The sequence below is a fragment of the Sinocyclocheilus anshuiensis genome, unplaced genomic scaffold (assembly GCF_001515605.1).
Source record: "Sinocyclocheilus anshuiensis isolate Anshui unplaced genomic scaffold, SAMN03320099.WGS_v1.1 scaffold86, whole genome shotgun sequence".
In the NCBI taxonomy this organism is placed as follows: Eukaryota; Metazoa; Chordata; class Actinopteri; order Cypriniformes; family Cyprinidae; genus Sinocyclocheilus; species Sinocyclocheilus anshuiensis.
The window spans coordinates 2,227,644-2,239,394 of record NW_015547662.1 but is presented as its reverse complement, the minus strand read 5'-3'; the positions used below and the strand labels follow the sequence as shown (position 1 = coordinate 2,239,394).

General features: G+C 38.9%; 1 pseudogene; it reads right to left on the bottom strand.

Moving 5' to 3' along the window:
- Positions 1–1,826: 1,826 nt before the first annotated feature.
- The window catches only part of LOC107702347 (cytochrome P450 4V2-like), a 13,892-nt pseudogene continuing 3,967 nt past the window's right edge, over positions 1,827–11,751 (bottom strand).

The following is an 11,751-nucleotide window of genomic DNA, read 5'->3' as shown; positions in this document are numbered from 1 at the left end:
TATTGCGGGAAGCTGCCTCCTTGTCATTTCTGATTTATAACAAAAAACAGAACAATGTCTAAAGCTGCTATGTGACAAGGTGTACAGTAAACAAGCTACCCCCCCCCATTTAGGCTATTATTTTTAACCATGTCAAAGGATTAATTCATCACCCTATGTGAACCTGAGAGGAGGAGAAATATTGAGAATCTAAATTTTACTCATACTAAATCATACTGAGTGTCAAACCCATTCTTCCTGCTGATGCGTCACGTCTTATTGTTCCGTACACATCTTTTACAGTTCGGTAGCTTATAAAAAAAATAAAACTTAGTTCTGGATTTTTTTGCTTGTTTGCTGTACACCTTGTCACACAGCAGCTTTCAGGCATTGTTCTGTTTTTGTTATAATTCAGAAATGACAAGGAGGCAGCTTTCCGCAATACAAGGTCAATGGAGAGGGTTGGATTGTTTTACTCCCCGGTGTGGGCGTGGTATAAATGCGCTCTGTCTCTATTTACTGTATACTCGACTGGGATATATTTTAGTATTTTATGTGAAAGAGAACAAAATTTAAAGGTTTTTTTTTTTTAACCTAGTGTCTATTTACACTAAGTGCAAATAGCCGGCCTTGTTGGCAGATGCTATTTACACTAGCTCCACCCACAAACGTGTGATAGGAAGGTCAACATTATAAAAGACGGCCAATTATCACCAGTTTCAGTGGCGTAGAGATGATAAAACGCGTACTGTATTGTTTTTTTGGTACGATTAACTCGAGTTCGAATCCGCCTTTTACCGAACTTTATTTTCTCCCATTTCAAATCTCATATCACATCGGAAAGGCATTTATTTTCAATAATATCAGGTAGGGTTAGGGAGAGGAGGGCTTTATTGTCCCAATAAGGTGGCATCCATTTAATAATTTGAATTAAAATTATAATTTGCACTCAATACGTTATTACTGCATATTGTTTTATAATACTGAGGTGCAGATAATTGCCACTATTTGCAATAAGTAGTATAAATTGCAGAAAATCCTGCTATTTTAACATAGTGTAAATAGAATATATCGCTATCTGCACTTAGTGACAAGCATATTGTTAAAAATACTGCTGTTTTCACTTAGTGTAAATAGAAATCCATTGCTATTTGCACTTAGTGTAAATAGTATCTATCGCTATTTGCACTTAGTGTAAATAGCACCTATCGCTAAGAAAATGTTATTTTCACTTAGTGTAAATAGCCTTTATCGGTATATATATTACACACTTTTATCGCTATCAGTAGTTTGCAATGTGCCTGTCACATTAATTCCCTAACTCTTGTCTCTCCCTCTTGAGTCTTATCTAGCCAAGGATCTTTTTCAACAAGTCATTACAGTCTCCATTTATTCTGATGTTCTGATGTTGCCTATAGAATGAGGTATAAGCATTCATGTGCAGTCCAACACTGTACATGCTTATGGCATATGTGCCACATGGTGCATGTTTGAGTAATTATTTGTGTGTTGCAAAATGAGTGAGAAAAAAATAAACAAAATAAAAACATGAGACCTTAAAACTGAGAATGAAACACTAAAGATGCTTTAGTATTTAACTGCATTTTTAACAATTAGTAAAAATCATGTTTCTACAATATTACTACGTCTTTAGATTTACATGTGTAAAATGACAACGTAGAAAAAAAAACACTAATCTGACTGATACTCAAAAAATGATCTATTAACATTTAATGTCACACAAACCAGAGTTAATTTAAGTGTATATTATTAAAAAGTTTTACTCATGGTCATTTTTTAATAAATCTCATTAATTAATTTTTATAGTATATTTTCTAAAGCCCTCAGTCATTTTGTAGTATTTTCAGTTACAGAATAGCTGCACTTCTGAAAGTCATTGTGTGTATGTGTTATTGTGTAACTGTGTCAACACAATCTCATGACAAAATTGCATAATCGTATCCACATTATTTTTAACACAACTTGAGCGTGCAAGGCTTCCGGTGTCATTCACTTCCAGTTCTCTATATTGCAAACTGTTATCATGTTCTTTTAATTTATTATCACAATCATAAAAACTTTTTTTGTACCATTTACTACATTTTGTTATTCTTCCAGTTATTTACCTATAGGCTATAGTGTCTAATGAATCAGAAGTTTTGCATATTCAAAGAAAAAAGCTTGCTTCCACATTGCAAAATAAGGTGGATATCATACAAAAGTGTAGAACAAACATGGTTTAGGCTTTATGGGTAAGTTTAGGTTTGAATCTTGCACTACACAATACTGCCATCTTGTACAAATTCTCATGACACTGTGTTGGCTATGTGTATATTAGTGCTTTCTGCGCTCCAACGTGATCCAGATGCCTCGCTCTGGTCGCAGTACCAGTTCGCCCAGTGGCCAGAGATTCTCCCTTTTCTGACATGCTACTATGTTAAAGCAGCGCAGAATAGAAGCCAGAATAACCTTCTCCTCCATTATAGCAAAACGCTAACCTGAATACACACAAACATTAAACTATGTTATTTAAAAAAAAAACTGTGGAAAGGTAGAATGATACATTATTTGTATGTATGATGTTTATGTTGGTGTGTGTAGGTCTCACCGATGCAGTTGCGAAGGCCGGCAGAGAATGGGATGAAGGCATAAGGATGGCGACCGACGCAATTCTCTGGCAGGCAACGTTCAGGACGAAACTCTTCAGGGTCAGGGAAGAAGCGTGGGTCACGGTGAAGGGCATAAGTTATGATGACATTTGCTCCTTTAGGGACTTTATAGACATCTATTGAATACAAACACAAATATTATGTCAAATGTCCATCTTTACAGTTTCTTAAAAGAATAGCTCACCAAAAAGTGAAAATTACATCATTATTTATTCACCTTAATGTTGATTTAAATGTGTGTGCTGTTATTTTTTGAGTGGAACGTAAATCAAAACCAATAAAATAAAAGAAAAAATAGAAAAGATTTCCTGTGTGTTTGTTCCAAAAACATAGCAGTAGAATTTTCAATGACATTTGGGGTGAGTAAATAATAAAAAAAATATTTTTGGGGGTGATCAGCTATCAGCACATTATTAAATCTCTCCTATTGTCATTCACAGAAGACAGTAGGTCATATGGGTTTGGACCTATTTGTGTATGAATTATTGCTGAAACTGAAGAATGAACAGAACAAAATGGATGAAAAAAATTGCTGTATAAATTACCTGTATAAATTATAAATAAATCAACTGTAAATAAAATAACTGTATAAATGATCAAATGTATAAATTAACAAAATACCTCATTACTCAATGTGCGCATGACCCAAAGAATGAATGAATATGTGACAAGCAGACTAATATAAGGAACTCACTGATCTGTGTATTCTCACAGATGGTTCGGGCAAAAAACGGAACAGAGGGGAAGAGCCGCAGAGACTCCTTTATCACACACTCCAGATAACGCAGTTTCTTCAGATCCTCTGTGTTAATAGGCCTCTCTGACTCGCCTGACACACACATGCATTGCAAAGTTATCAAAATGAGTTCCAAGCTGTTTCAGGCTCTTTACCTCGCAACAAAGTAATGATTTAAACCCTTATTCTCAGTGTATAACTGTACAATATGAACCACAAGTGGGCTTAACACACTAAAAACCTCAAATAGTTCTTGTTGTGCCTTTTTTTGGACTTCAGGATGGGATCCTAACAAGTGTATGGCCCAGTTCATGGCAGCTGCTGTCGTATCATGACCCTGAAAAATGAAGGGAAAAGGCTAATTGGAATGACGCCATTAGGATATAACAGCACTCTAAAATGAAGCTATTGTTAGTGATGGCTGCTTTCGAAACTCTGATTCATGAAGCTTCGAAACATTTGCAAATCTTTTATTTCATTTGGATGTATCGAACTTGGCAAGTTACTTGATTTCAGCAAACAAGGCTTTATTGCATCATGCTGTTTCGAACATTGGTTTCAAAACATTTTAGAATTTCAGTGATTCGCCGCTAGGTGGCGTTGATTTGGTGACCCCATGAACAAGTGTCTAATGGTTTTAAGTTTTATTATGTAGGTTCTTTTAATTTAATGAATTTTAATAAGTGTATAATACAGAAAAGGTGGATGATAATGACCTAGTTTACCAAGCCTTGCCTAATAACACAGAAAAACAAGCACTATACATTAATAAAAGAACACAAATTTGACAGAACATTCATATTTAAGGGTATTTCTGAAAACATTTGTAATTGGTTTTAAAGAGGTGTATTTATGATACTTTACATAATTATGGTGATTATGATATACATGTTTGGGATGAGTTTTCGTTGCATTGTTTTAACCAGCAGGTGCCGCCAGCCTTTGAGCACTTTGAAACAGTGAATCATTTCATAAAGCTTTGTTCCTCCCATCACTAGTTATTGTAATAATACCTCAAACATAAAGGTGTCCACTTCCTCCTGGATATCTTTGTGAGTTAACTTTTTCCCATCCTCATCTGTTGCTTTCAACAGCATGTCCAAGAAAGCCCGCCTTTTCCTCATCCCCTGATCTGATTCGCTGTCAGACTCAACATAGGTGATGTACTCCGCCCTCTCATTAATCACCTGCATGACAGAAAAAAAGCACACAGGTTATCAGAATGCACCCTTGACCAGAATGAATGTGGACAGATATTACATAAACACTCACACTCTCTGTGAAGGAGTGGAGGATCTTTAGACTACAGTTGTGTTCTCTGCCTTCACCAAAATAGTTATACACAAAATCAGGCCAGTACCAGGGCATCCTCTGGCACCTGGTGATGATGTCACTCATCCTGTACTTTTCCTCATCCCCTGATCTGATTCGCTGTCAGACTCAACGTAGGTGATGTACTCCGCCCTCTCATTAATCACCTGCATGACAGAAAAAAAGCACACAGGTAATCAGAATGCACCCTTGACCAGAATGAATGTGGACAGATATTACATAAACACTCACACTCTCTGTGAAGGAGTGGAGGATCTTTAGACTACGGTTGTGTTCTCTGCCTTCACCAAAATAGTTATACACAAAATCAGGCCAGTACCAGGGCATCCTCTGGCGCCTGGTGATGATGTCACTCATCCTGTACCAATCAGAATAAAAGAAATGGCAAGTGTTAGTAAATATCATCTTCATTATTTATTAATGGTCTGTAAAGCCTTGAACTTTTACATATCTTAGAGACTTTTGCACTGGTTTTGTGATTAGTGATGTTGGGCTTCAATACTCCATTATGTTTTATTTTTAAATGTTCCATTATTACTATTCTTATTGTGTTTTTTGCTGTTGTTGTATTTTGTATCTTTTGTGTGTGTGTGTGTGTGTGTGTGTGTGTGAGAGAGAGAGAGAGAGAGAGAGAGAGAGAGAGAGAGAGAGAGAGAGAGAGAGTTGTCAATAAAGCATTAAAAAATGAAAGTAATGGACTATGGAATATTTTCAAGTTTCATTTAAGTCATTTAAGAGCACATTTAAACAGCAAGCATGGCTGATCAAAGTGTTGTCCTTTAAGGAATAGCATGCTACCTTGAATTAAGAAGTTGGATTTTTAAAAAAAATGAAAACAATAGCTTTTATTTCCATTATATATACAACATTTTAGTTATATATACACAATCATTTCTGGCTAGAATTATTTTGAAGTATTTTGAAACTTTCATGATACTAAATATAACCATGACTCTAGAGTCTAGACTGTTTTATAAAGACACAAAGTCATCCGTTGCACGCCCTTTACTCTATCAAAACAAGCATCACCTAGGAATAAAAGCTAACTCACAAACCAGTAAAACACACACAGTCATTTGCGCAGTTACAAACCAATATTGATTTGTACTCGGATGCACAACCTTATATATGTCTAGCATCCACCCTAAAAATGTCCCTGCCATATTAACACTAATAAATGTAAAAAGCACTTGCCTGTACACACTGTGCACATACTCAGAGTCATGGTTGCTCTGTGCATAGATCTTCTTTCCCATGGCAGTCTCTGAAATGTAACAATTCTGTTTTAAAATTTGATACTTGCTCCACATCATCAATCAAGTTTGCATTGCCATCCTTTCACTAAAAACCAAAACCGCCATAAACACACAAACAAAAGTTATTTCTATAGACTTTTAGTTTAGAATTTTATATGGTTGAAAACAGGGCTGTGAGGTATAAACTTACAGTACAGTCTTTACAATGGCATGCACTGTATAATGGTCCAAAATCACGTAATTTTTACAACTCACAACTTTCAAAACTGCTTTGCAGAATTCTCATCTACTGAAAGTTATTTTCAGAAAGACATTTCGTACAATCGGTTTGTTGTACGATCCACTGAACACACTGTAGCTCTATCTTTCACAGCCTTGTTTTCATTCCTGGCAGAAATTATATATCGCTAAGGTAAGTTGTGTCTTGTTCAAGGTACCCGCTGTTCTCTTTAACATTTGTATTTGTACCTTATCTACCCATAAAATGCACATATCAGACTATCAGTAAAGGATGTTAAAGTGTACAGGATAAATTGCAGTCAGAAAACCACACAAACCACAGATGATGTCAAGGGCACAGAGAGTGATGTGGTTAAAGCAGTTCAAAGGGCCTTTCCCAGCTTGTTTCTCAAATTTCTCAATGAGCACCTCCGCCTGTTCATTCATCACCTCCAGGAACTCAGTTAGTATAGAGAAATGAAATGTTGGGGTCAACATCTTACGTCTGCGTCTCCACTTATCCCCAGTACTAACAGAAGGAAAGTCAGAAGGGAATTTAAGACTTTGGCTTGACTTTTCTTCAATTTAATTTAAAAAGTTGCATTTGTTAAATGAGTTTACCTTGTGAGTAGTCCTGTTCCCAGCCAGGGGTGCAGAAATTTGTATGCGTAGGCCTTGTCCATGTGAACAGGGTTACTCAGCACTGTCTGTATAAGTGGTAGGATTTGCCAAGAGCAACATATAAAACAGAAAAGTGAGGACTTGTAAAACTTCATAATACTGTAAATGGAATTCACATGAGTGTGACCACTAGGGTTAGATGATGTATTGAGTATTGATATATTTGCAATGTAAAAAATGTCAAAGTAAAATGTATGAATATTGCAACAGTTTTGATGCACTTTTTACCATTAGGTTTCTTAAAGACTGTGGCATTAGACTAACCCTAACCCTATATGTTTAGCTAGATTTTTACTGTATTTTATTCCTTGCATTACTGTAAGCACTTTGAATCTACTTGCCAACAATGGCTACTGAAATTAAGTGAAATCATGGTTCCCCTTCTAGGGAACTCGTGCTGCATCCTCTAGCGGACACTATGGGGAATGCCACCAGCAGGATCGGTGTCTGAAGCACGCGTGAAACAACTCCAGACCCATTGGCCCACGTAGCCCATGACATCACAGGTGGTAGCACAGAAGTATAAGAGGGCACCTGCCGAACACACCACCAACTTTTGTTGTCTTCAGGAGCCATTTGTTTGACAGTGCATGTGAAGGTGTTATGGAGAAACCAAGGCAAGTGACCGTTTTAGAAACTGTGTGCCTCCGTGTTCGAGGTTTCTGACACCCGAGGACGCACTCGATCTATGCGTTATGTGTCTTGGTGAGGAGCTTGCGCGTTCGGTTCTCGAGGGCTCTGAATGCGCTCATTGTGAGAATTTTCAATGAGAAAGCTACAGTCGCATTTGTCCCTCTTCTCGTGGGATGAGGGACAGGCATCTGTGTCTCGCGCTTTGGCTCCCGCTGCTGCTGAGGCACAGCGAAGACTCAGATCGCGAGGTTCGCAGGTCGAGATTGCAGAAAAGTTTGAGAAGGGTATGGACATTTTGAAAGCTTCCGCTATATTGGGCTCATCTAGTGAGAGTCAGGGTGTGGTTGTGGTTGGCGATGATAGTGTGAGAACTGAATCCTCCTAACCTAACTCCAGTCCCACATACGGGGAAATGCTGGGAGTAATGGTGCACGTCACTAAGAGGCTTGATTTAGTTTGTTTACATGAAAGGCAGATGCTCACCCGTGGTGGATTAGACGAGCGCATTCTGGCTGGTCATAACCTCCCCTCCCCCATGAGTCTCCCCTTTCTTCCCGACCTCCACACGGGGTTAGTGAGATCGTGGGACAGTGTTCGGCTCGGCAGGATCTTTTTAGCATGTGGATTATGATAATGTTGAGGGTGCTGCTGAGCGCAGATATGCAAAGATGCCCCCTGTGGAGAGGATGCTCGCGAACGTTGTCTCCCAGGGTGAGTCGTCTTCTTTTAAGACTCCTGCTCTGCCATCCAGACCACTTAAGGGCGTGTCTGGATGGCAGGGTGTATGTGACGGCAGGTCAAGCTGGTGGAGCCTTGCACACAATGGCTGTGTTACAAGCTTACCAAGCTGACTTACTCAGAGACTTAGATGAGGGCAAGGGTTTGTCATGAAGTTAAGGGAGGCGAAGGCGCAGTCTGCTGCCTTTTGGGAAGTTCATTCCCTGCCGTCCCAAGTCTTCCTCTAAACCTCTGAGGGGGCTGGTCTGTCTCGATCTGAGGATCATAGGCAGTAGGGATGTGCCCTAATTGTGAATCTGTATTCAGAAAGGCACGGAAAACAAATAACGCGTTCTACGGAGCCACTAAAGGGACATGATTAGCCACTTGATAGCGTTAGCCTATTACATTACATTACAAAAAATTTCACATACCACATAAACAGAGTAAAGTGAGATGACTGATAGAATGATGGCAAATGATTTGCAGATCCTGAGCACCACTGACAAACATCTAATCTTGTAAAATGTGTGATAATTACTGCCGCTCCGTAGTATACACACAGAGTATGTGTGATCACGAATGCCACATTCAAAAGCGATTTTAATGCCCTGCATATTAATAGCGGCTCCCTGATGCCCACAATTTATATACAGTATAATTACCCATCAACATAATTGCGAGAGAAAGCATTGAAATATACTTTTTCCTCCCATCTCGTATTTATTCCCTTTAGGGGTTCCATAGTACACATCATTTCCTTTCCGAACATGGTATTCGGATTCGGGCACATCCCTAATAGGCAGGATCAAAAGACTAGCATGGCCACTCGCGCCCCTCCTCTCTTTAGGAGTTAGGCACTGAGACAGGTGAGCTCTAAGAGACAATGCTTACATTGGGCTCGGGGCTGGACTGATGTTGTTCTTATGTGTTTCGCTTGTTGGCGAAACATTGACTGAAGGTCCGGTCTCTCCCTGGGCCCTGCATGCGGCTTTGGCTTATTGTAACTTAATCTTCTGAGGATAGCTGTGTACTTAACTTGATTAATGGGATGTCCCTCCTGATTGGCATGGGTTCCCCATTTTTACGAGTTATGTTAGTGGCCCCAGGCGTCAGTGGCTTGCCGCCTTTCTGAAGGAAGGTTCAGTGCATATCTGTCGCTTCCTTTGGTGCTCTCTCACCAGGTGAACAGGCATGCGCCGTGGCATGGCTGAGTGGACATTCCGTTCCCCAAAGTGTCCACTAGAGGACACAGTGTGAGTTCCCTCGGAGAAGGGGAACGTCTCAGGTTACGCATGTAACCATGGTTCCCCGAGAGGGAATGAGATGCTGAGTCCCCTCGCCATGCTTAGGGCTTGCCTGTTTTCATGTCTCCTTCAGACAACTAAATTGGTGATGTATTCGGCAGGTGCACTCTTATAGTTCTGGCCACCCACCTGTGATGTCACGGGATACGTGGGCCAATGGGATTGGAATTGTTTCACACATACTTCAGACACCGGTCCCCTCGGGGAACCATGGTTACATGCCTAACCCGAGACATTCTTCTGATCTAGAACTTTAACTACTTGACTATCACCACCAAAGTCTTCAGTCTGCTTAAACATTTCCTTATCCTGTTGTTGATACTATATGTCTTTGGAACACTGAATCTTGCTTTATTTATACTTGCATTGGACTTTGGACTTTATTAACACTTTCATTGGACATTGGACTTGCATTACACTTGCATGACATTGGATTTTAATACTCTATGTATATTCTCTTTTAACATATGCTCTTCTAATATGTAATACCTTATGTATTTATTTGTACATAGATAACATTCATGTATTATCTTTTTCTTATATTTAATGCACAGTCCTCAACTTTGTGGTGCTGTGAGATACAGTAAGTTCACTCACTAAGGTCATCTTGATCTTCAAACATCCACTCATACTGTGAAATATATTAATACTAGGCCAAAGACCCTGATCATAACAGATGAGTGTGCATGTTTTTCAGTCTATATGCAAGTGGACAATACCTCAATAGTCTCAGCATGGTATAAGATGAGAAATGGCACAGGTCCAATCCATAATTTAAACAGAGGAGAATTCCAGAATTCTTTTGTGTAGCCAACCACCTGACAAAAGAAATCTGAAAGAGAGTTTTCAACTTTTGTATTTAAATGCATTTGAAGGGTTACTTTAAGTCCAATGCAACTGGCATTGTTCACAGTAACATGGACATTAAGTTTTTATGTTACAATTTATAGAGACGGGGGATAGTTGCCACATATGAATCTATATATTTCAGCAATATTGTTTTCAACTATGGTTTGTGTAAGTCCAGTTTTTGCATATAAAAAATTTTCACCAGTGTAAAAAGGAGACACCTAGTCCCAGGAAATATGGTGAGGGGAAACTTTAAATTTTGGGGTGTTGTGACACAACAAAAATGCTCCTGGAGGGCCACTGTCCTGCAGAGTTTCACTCCAACACACTTGCCTGGAAGTTTCTAGTAAGTCTGAAGACCTTGATTAGCTGGTTCAGGTGTGTAAAGCTTATCTCTAGGGTTAAAGCTAAACTCTGCTGGATAGTGGCCCTCCAGGAACTTGATTTGGACACCCCTGTCCTAAGGTGTGAAAAGTTGATTTTAAAAATGCAATACTCTCTGTATTATTTCAATTATTATCATGTATTAAAACTGCATTGATAGGTATACAACAATTACAAATGTACTTTAAAGGAATTATAGCATGTTACAGTGTGTTAGTAGTACACTTTCATTGCTTTATGTTTTTTCTCATCAATTATTCGTTTGATTAATGTCATTTATTTTGAAATAGTATCATGTATAAGTTGTACGTGTATTTTATATTTATTGACCAGATACCAGGCAAAACGTTGTAAAGATGCTGAGTAGAAAAAAAGCTCTTCTCACCTCCCGCGTTTGATTTTAACTGCAGCGCGTTCCCAATGAACGGATACCTATGTGTTTCCAATGCCAGGGATGGGCTTCAGTTCTTTCCAGTTGTGCAGGTAGGTTTTTAGCAGCTCGTAGGTGATATATGTCAAAAGAATAACACAAACCGTCGCGGCTACGAACCCAAACGTATACACACCGATGAATGCGACCATCCTGCCAGCGAGACTCACAGCGATGCGAGTGTGTCTCTATCAGCTCTCCAGTGTCTCATAATGAATTTGCTGCTGGACTTTGGATCACCCTGACAAGTGACAAGTGCAGCTACAACCCAATGACTTTACTAAAGAATTGCAGGATCTCTGAAATGGGTAATTTAAGTTTGGTGTGTTTATGTTTGTATTTGTATTTATTTATTTATTTATTGGAAGGAAAACAATAGGCTATCTGTTTGTGGCACATAGATTGCTTAATCAATCTACATCGCAAGTTGTAGGCCTAGTCGCACATAAACAACGGAGAACTCGTATATCCATTGCGTGCAGTTACTGATCTTTCTCCTTGTTTTACAGTTTATCAGTAGGGATGTAACGATTCACTCAACTCACGATTCGATTCGATT